We start from the raw sequence: 8717 nt of genomic DNA, 5'->3' as shown, positions 1-8717 counted from the left end.
GCCGCCGCTTCTTCTCCGGCCTGCGAGCCGCCCGGAGGAGGCTCCGTGGCCCAGGCCGGCTGGGCGGGCGGACCGGGGCCTGCGGCTCGGCCCTCGGCGAAGGCGGCCTGCACCTGCCGCGGCCCCCGCGGGCCTGGCGCAGCGCGAGCGTCGGCCGGGCCGGACCAGGCCGCGGGGCCTGACGCGAGAAGCCCGCGCAGGGCCCTTTCTCTCCCCCCCGCCGCCGGCTCGGCGGCGCGGCCGGCGGCCCCCGCCCCCGCCGCCGCCGCCGCCCCTCCGCCGAGGCCGGCCGAAGCCCCGCGGCGGCGCCCGAGACTCACCGGGGCCTACGAGAGGCGGAGCCCGGGCGCCCGAGGCCAGACGGCAGCGAAGACCCAAACTGACACGGCGGCCATCTTGGGTCCCTAGCGCTGCGGAGGGCGGAGAGGCCCTTGGCAGCGGAACAGCCCGCGCGGGGAGGAGCCGGCGGCGGGGGAGGGGTGTGGGAACAGCCTCTCCGAGCGAGGAAGGAGCAGCGCGGAAACGGGCGAGGAGGGAGGGGCGGCGGGTGGAAGGAGCAGCCACGGTCTGTGTATGTATGTGTGTGCGCGCGATTTGGGCAGAGGGAGGCTGGCGAGGAGGGAGGGAGGGAGGGGGGGCGCGCGCTTCTGCGCAGGCGCGGAGGCCAGGTTGGAAAGCCGCGCAGCGCGCATCTTTGCAGTCTGCGGGCGAGGGAGCCTCTGGATCCCTCCTTGCGCGCTTACTCGGGAGTAAGTGCAGGGAAGCTTGCAGCGGTGCCGTGAGAAGGGCCGCCCGCCTCGCCTGCGCCTTTCCTCAAGCGTAAGCCGGCCTCTCTGCCATCCAGGGGAGCCCGTCGGTCGCCAGTAAAGCCCAGCAGACGCGCATCAGCAACCGGGCCGGACTTGCGCGGCCCTTTTCCGTGCTCTTTGGGCAGTAAGTTGGAGGCGTGCTGACTCCCGAGTAAGAGGGCATCTCCAGCCTTGCAGACGCCCCCGATCCCTTCCTTCGGGGCCGCTCCCAAGTTGACACGTCGGTGGGCGGGAGCGTCGAGTCCTTTGGTCCTCCTTTGCCTCTACTCGAGAGTAAATCGCTGCTGACCTTCCCACGGGCCTTACGCGCGAGTAAGCAACGTTTCCCAACCTCCACCGGATCTCTGTCTTTTCCAATAGGGCTGGTGGTCTTCAGCCTTGGCAACTTGGAGACTTGTGGACTTCAACTCCCAGAATTCCTCAGCCAGCCAAGTTGCCAAGGTTACGGACCCCTAGTATAGGGTCTCCTGCTTGAGGAGGGGGTTGGACTAGAAGACCTCCAAACTCCCAATTCTGTTATTCTGTTATTCATATTAGTACTATTTACTTTTTATTCATCTCACTATACCAAGGGTAGGCAACCTTGGCTCTTTTATGACTCGTAGACTTCAACTCCTGGCTCAGGAATTCTGGGAGTTGAAGTCCACGAGTCATAAAAGAGCCAAGGTTGACTTCCCCTGCACTATACTATAGAACAGTGGTTCTCAACCTTTTTAATGCCGNAAAAATGGCGGACAAAAAAAATGGCGGACAGCCTTGCTTGGCGACCCCCGTGAAATGGTCGATCGACCCCAAATGGGGTCCCGACCCACAGGTTGAGAACCACTGCTATAGAATAAAATATATTTAAACAACCTTTATTTGCACCTGTGTATCCATCCAAAGGGAGGGGAGCATTAAAGAATTAAAGCCTAAGCTCTAAAATTCACCTGTTTTACCTGGTAAAATATCACAGCTCAGCACACAAAATCAAATAACGGTAGCCCAGGGATTTCAGAACCAGAGAATTCTGGATGTCTGGAACAAAATCGAAACAGATTTATTTGTAGAGAATTGTTTCATTTGTCATCTTAAACATGAATGGGCAGGCTGGCTCTTTCAAGTACAATATTCCTGGGGAACAAGGCTTAACAGACGTTTTTTCTCAGGCTGAGTTCCTCCCCACCCATCCTTGGACTGGCAGAAAACTAGACCAGCCTGAATTTTTTTCTTTTCCTTGCCAACCCACGTCCAGCCCTTCCTCCGTTCCCAGGGACTGACTTGAGTGCTCTCCAAACACTGGAGGCAAGCAGATTTCTACACAATTCGAGGCTGTTCTTGGTCAGAGAAAGAAAAGACACAACATCAACAACAACAAATCTTTATTGCGGCAGAATGTGCTACATTATGAGTTATAATTTAAAAAGTGGGTACATATAAAATAATATACAGGTAGTCCTTGGCTTATGACCACAATTGAGCTCAAAATTTCTGAGACATTTGTTAAGTTAGTTTTGCCCCATTTGACAATCTTTCTTGCCACAATTGTTAAGTCCAGTTGCCTCGTGAAAAAGCACCTTGAGACAACCATGACCTGGATCACTGAAAATCTCCATAGACAAAGTCACGATCACATGACCCATGAAATTAACGTGATAATACTAGGTTCCGGCAACGACATAAACAAAGCCTGTATCTATAAGGCAGCATTTTTGATGCATCTTCGAACAGCAAGGATAGGTCTTACAAATTTGGACTGGACAAATTCCAGGGTAAAAGTATAGATACGACCGTCAAATTTGATCTCAACACAGCTAAAGATGACTGAAGCTCGCCCCATTCATTCATGGGCTGAGAATGCGAAGACAAAGGGATCTTTGTGCCATGGTTAGGAGCAAGATTGACTGATTAAATGCCATCAAGCCGAATTCAACTCTTAGTGACCCAATAGATCAGGGGTCTTCAAACCTGGTCCTTTTATGACTTGTGGACTTCAACTCCCAGAATTCCTCAGCCAGGCACGTGTGCCTGGCTGAGGAATTCTGGGAGTTGAAGTCCACAAGTCATAAAAGGGCCAGGTTTGAAGACCCCTGCAATAGATAGATTTCTCCATGATGATCTGTCCTTAACTTCATGCTTCAAATCTCCCAATGGTGCACTCAGGGCCACTGTAAGAAAATTAATCCACCTTGCTATTAGACATCTTCTGTTTCCTTCCGCCTTTCCCAACATGAGACTTTAATCCAAAGAGCTAAATCTTCACAGGATGTGTCTGAAGTACAGTAAGATAATTTGAGGCCAGTCATCTGTCCTTCGAGTGGGTTGATTTGTTCAATGGTCCATTGTTTTAGTGGATGTCCACGGTATTCTCAGGAGTTTTCTCCAGTGCCAAACTTCAAAAGCATCAATACTCTTTCTATCCTGCTTCTTCAACTTTTCCTTCCGTAGAGTGTCACGGAAGTGCAGTGTATGGCTTGCACTATTCTGATCTTCGGGGTACAAACACATGATAGCATTTTAATCTTTTGCAAGGACTTCATGGCTGTTCTATTAAGTACCAATCTGTCCTTATTTTTCACACGTAATATAATTCAGTTACCCATATTTACCTCCTCTTCTTCAATTCTGTATTATTACATTTACTTGTGTTCACCTATTAATGCTTTACACGAGGAATCCAGTTTTTCTGGCTGTACAGAACATATTGAACTATCAAGTAACTTTTGCAAGCTGGGTTTTCACATTTTCAGCTAAAATGGGGATAGGTTTGTGATAAACCTATTTATTATAGTATATTAAGTCAATGAATGGAATGTATTGTAATGCAGTGTAATCATGTAATGTAATGTAATTTATGTAAATTGAAAGTATGTAAATGCAAATATTAACATACTAAAAAGATTATAAAGAGTGTCACTGCTTCATTAGCTCAACCAAGTTAGGATTTGCCTGAAATTAATAATCAAAGAAAACAGCCTTTATGAACGGACCTGATTTTGAAGCTGGATTTTTAACAATGAAATGAAACTATTCCAGATGCAAATGACAAGTATTCTTGGAGTTTTACAAAGTCTCTTTGGAGAGTTGAGATTCAATGACCTGGTTCTTCCATCTCATTCAAGTTATGGTTTTGTTAACCCTGCTTCAATGTCTGAATCACAAAAGGCTCAGTTTGTAAAATATGCTAAGCCACAAAGAGGGTTTTCAATTACAGATGGCGAAGGTTCAAGCGACATCATATTATGATTTTAGTGTGCTGTGTGAAGTCGCACATCAGGGCACATTTCCACATCAGTTGAGATGTTCAAAAGACCTTCTTCCACTCTGAAAGTAGCACAACGGATGCCAGCTTTGTGAGCTACTCCAGACAAGAAGCATCATCCATGACTATCGGTAATTCTCAACTTACCACCACAATTGAGCCCAAAATTTATGTTGTCGAATGAAACATTTGCTAAGTGAGTTTTGCCCCGTCTGCCATAGTTGTTAAGTGAAACACTGCAGTTCTTAAGTTAGCATCATGGTTGTTCTGGCTTCCCCATTGACTTTGCTTGACAGAAGGTCACAAAAGCAGATCACGTGATCCCAGGGCACGGCGACCGTCATAAAGATGAACCCCTTGCCAAGCATCTGAATTTTGATCATGTGACCATGGGGATGCTGCAAATGTGAAAAATGTTGCAAGTGTGAAAAATGGCCCTAAGTCACGTTTTTCAGTGTCGTAACTCTGAACAGTCACTAAATGAATTTTTGTAAGTTGAGGACTACCTGTACTTTTAAACTAATATAAAGTTCCCTCCTGGTCTTTACAGTCCAAGAAGCTGGAGAGGGTCCCTTCAGAGACATTTGCCATGCCCCCATTCCTTCGGTGGGCTCAGCTGCCTCTTATCCGACCCTTGTTTAGTCTTTATCCTATCCCTGAGGTCATTCCCACATGCCATTTTTAACGGCAGCCCATTGCTTCATCGCATTACTTTATGGAACAAGCAAATCACTTCAGCCTTCTTAATTTCTGACGTAGCAGATCTGGGCTGCAAACACCGGCAACCGATAGATGGTAGGTAAATGGCTGGAGTGTGCCGTTTGAGTAGACCTCTGGAATGTGGCAATTCAGGTTACCCTTAAGCCACCTTTTGAGACGATGCCAGCTTCTTTGTGAAAGTCTGAGCTGAACTTTGATTCTGGATTAGGTGTCATACAATAAGTCAAAACTATTTTACTTCTTATACCCACGTCCGCAGGATTCCTCACCGCAGGCGTTGAAGGACTGTCCTTCGTACTGGTGGTCCTCGGCTTACAGCCGTTCGTTTAGTGACTGTTTGAAGTTACAACAGCACTAAAAAAAAAGTTGTGGTCGTACGTCGGATTATCTTTGTGTGTCCTTCCAAATGCTTCTACCTATAATCGTTGAGGGCCAGAGGCACTTTCATCAGGTGTAATTCTCACCTGCGGAAACCTTGACTTTGTCTACTCAGTCATTAAAGATCCCGGCCAGGCTGCTTTGGGCCTCCAAGGGGTTTCCTAGATTCCCAGGTTCAGAGGGAGCTTTGATGCCCAGCCGTCCGGCCGTCGGTCGCTGCAGCACGGCAAGGGTTAACATAAATGGGAGGCTGCTACTTCAGGGCACCAGCTGCTTTTGCCTGGGATTCACAAGGCCCTCGGGATCTCTTAACCGTCTCATAAACTTGGTGTTAGTGGAGGCCAAGCCTTGCATCATTAGCATGGGGGTGGGGGCGGGCAGGGGGCCTCTCTTGTAAGCACCAGCACTTGCACAAAGAAGTCTCTCCGTTCTGTTGTTTAGCTACCATCTTGTCCCAAGATTTGCAGACCCCAATAAGGTTTAACATTGTGGGACGGGGGAGGGGGGGGGAGAAGCAAAGGGCATTCCCTTGGCATCATTTGCTAATGATTTGAGGCTAGAAGCTGCTGCCAAAGATTAAATCAGTTGTTTCCAGTCTTAATGGATGATTGTCAGTCTTCTCCTCCCCTTCCTTTCCCATTCTCTTCTTTCTCTTCCCTCCCCTTCCTCCTTTCCTTCCTCCTCTCCTCCTCTCCCTTTTCCATCCCCTTTGCCCTCTTCCTCTCCTCTCCCCTTCTCTGCCCTTTCCTTTCCTCCCCTTCCTCCTCTTACTCTTTCTCTCCTTTCTTCTTGTCCTCTCTTCTTCTCTTTCTTCCCCTCTCCTCTACGCCTTTTTACCCTTCTGGAGCTCAGCTACGTGGGAGGTGACTCCTTTTCCCCTTATCCGAAAGAGCTCTGCCGTGAATGGGGACCTGCCGAAGTAGGAGCCCCGAGACACGCTGAAGGTCGGGCCTGAAGGACACGGATGCACAATCAAAAGGCTAAAGTGACATTCAGCCCCTATGGACTAGCAACGGCAAAAGACCATCGCAGAACTAGGAAGATTTGACTCCTCCAGCAGGCCCCAGATGGCAGAAGCTGCTTTGGGGCTGGCTGGCTGGCTGGCGGGACAGCAGAGGGTCCCAGCTAGCCTGAAAGCTTTCTTCCCAGGCCCAGACTCTCTCCTCTGACGAACTATTAGGAGCAGGATTCCCCTAATTACTGATTTCTTCAGATGCGGCCTATTTGTTGGCGGCCGGCAGCTTGCAATGCTAAAATAGGAAAATATTTTCCAGCACGAAAAACAATATCTTGAAATCTCCGCTGCTAATTAAGGCTGGCTTCCAAAGTTCACAAAAGAGGGCTGTTTTCATCCGCCTGCCAAAAGATGGGGCTAACTGGACCTGCGGGAGAGGCTTTAACCCACCGGGAAGGGGATGCTATGAGAAGGCCATCTACCATCTGCCCGGATGCCCCGAGGGACCCATAACACACACACACACCCAACTAGATTGAGTAGGGCACTTGGGTGGGCGTTCCAAGAAGGATCACTCCTCTCTGTCAGTCTGGTCAGTCTTCCCTCCGGCTAGGCAATGGGGGAGCTTTAAAAGCCAGCTATCCCTGCCCTGTTTTGTTCCTATTCTTCTCTTTTTCTAGACACTCCCACAGTCAAAAAACTCAAAACATTAGCCATACTGGTGCAATCAGATGTTAAGACTCTAGAAAGAGTGCAGAGAAGAGCAACAAAGATGATTAGGGGGCTGAAGGCTAAACGTATGAAGAACAGTTGCAGGAATTGGGTATTCTAGTGTCTAATGAAGAGAAGGACGAGGGGGGACATGGTAGTAGTGTTCCAATATCTCAGGGGCTGCCCCAAAGAAGAGGGAGTCAAGCTATTCTCCAAAGCACCTGAAGGCAGGACAAGAAGCAATGGATGGAAACTGACCAAAGAGAGAAGCAACCTGGAATTAAGGAGAAACTTCCTAACAGCGAAGACAATTTACCAGTGGAACAGCTTGCCTCCAGAAATCGTGGGTGCTCCATCCCTGGAGATTTTTAAGAGGAGACTAGACAATCACCTGTCTGAGATGGCAGAGGTTCTTCTGCTTGAACAGGGAATTGGACTAGAAGACCTCCAAGGTCCCTTCCAACTCTGTTATTCTATTCTATTCTATTCTATTCTATTCTATTCTATTCTATTCTATTCTATTCTATTCCTATTCCAATTCCAATTCCAATTCCGTTCATGGACTCCTGGTTTCTAATCCAGCAATTTCACCACTACCCCAGACTGCCGCTCCTTGCTGCATCGGCTGCCACGTCCACCTAAACTCAACCCTCCCTTTTTAAGCCTAACCAGCTTCAGACCTGATGATCTTCTGCTCCTGCCAGCAGCTGAAGGCTCTGTACTAATGCCTGAGGGATTTCCACCCCCACACAAGAACATCTTGTCCTTAAAAAAAGAAAGGGAAAAAAAGGTGGGAGCTGATGACGCTTGACTTGCCTGGCAATGCGGTCAGTTGCAACCATCAAGGCAGTAAGAATATGCCACAGCTTTTCATCTAATAATAATAATAATAATAATAATAATAATAATAATAATAATAATAATAATAATAATAATAATAGTAATAGTTTGAAGGGACCTTGGAGGTCATCTAGTCCAACCCCCTGTTCCCTGTACTGACGTTGTTAGTTTGAGGGCTGCTCTGACACACCCAAGCTGAGGGTGGGAACACTGACACCGCTAAGCAGCAGCGCCTGTCCCCTTTTCCTTCTGTAGCCACTTGGTCGCAAACTGAGGACTGGACGTTCGTCAAGAAGGCGAAGCAGGAGGGGCGCAAAGCAGCGCGAAAACGTCGCCAAGGCACCCCCCCGCTTACCTAAATGCGCATGCGCGGCCCGCCCGTCACATGCCGCCCGCCGAAGAGAAGGGGAACTTCACCTGACCGCGTAGCAACTGCCCCGTTGCTATAGAGCCGCAGCGACCCGCCTCCCTGGTTCGCGCGAGCCTTTCAAGACCAGCCAATCTCTTGCTCTTCTTTTCCCTCGGCTCAGCGTTTACCGGCCTGCCGGGCTGCCACTCGGGAGCGATGCCGGGCCTTACCGACCAATCGATGGACGGCATTAGGAGGCCCCGCCCTGCCCCAGCGACACCAGTTCTGTCAATCGGAGCTGTCAGGAACCGGCGACGGCGGCGACACGGAATAGGAGGAAAGGGGGGGGGTCCTCCGCTGGCCAATCAACGGCGAGGGTGGGCGGCTTCCGAGGGATCTATTTCCCCCCCCCCGATCACGGTTTATTTGAGGAAGCGGCGGCTGCGATGCGGAGGCTGTGAATTGGGGTCAGGGGCTCCGGAAGAAGGTAAGCTTAGGGTCTCCTGCCTGGCTTGGACCTTCTGGGTCGGGATCCGTGGGAATCCCTTGCAAAGAACGTGTCGATTTGATCTGAACTCAGGATCTGACTTCCGGAGACACCGGGTCCTGGTTGATAGATTGAGCCAAATTGAATCGTTTACCATGGTTCTTTGAATGAGCCACAAATGTACTGGCTTTGCACAGCCTAATAAGCCACAAATGAATTGGCTTTGC

Source organism: Protobothrops mucrosquamatus, unplaced genomic scaffold (genome assembly GCF_001527695.2).
Source record: "Protobothrops mucrosquamatus isolate PMUCROS unplaced genomic scaffold, P.Mucros_1.0 scaffold462, whole genome shotgun sequence".
Classification (NCBI taxonomy): domain Eukaryota; kingdom Metazoa; phylum Chordata; class Lepidosauria; order Squamata; family Viperidae; genus Protobothrops; species Protobothrops mucrosquamatus.
Note: the sequence above shows the minus strand (reverse complement) of the source record.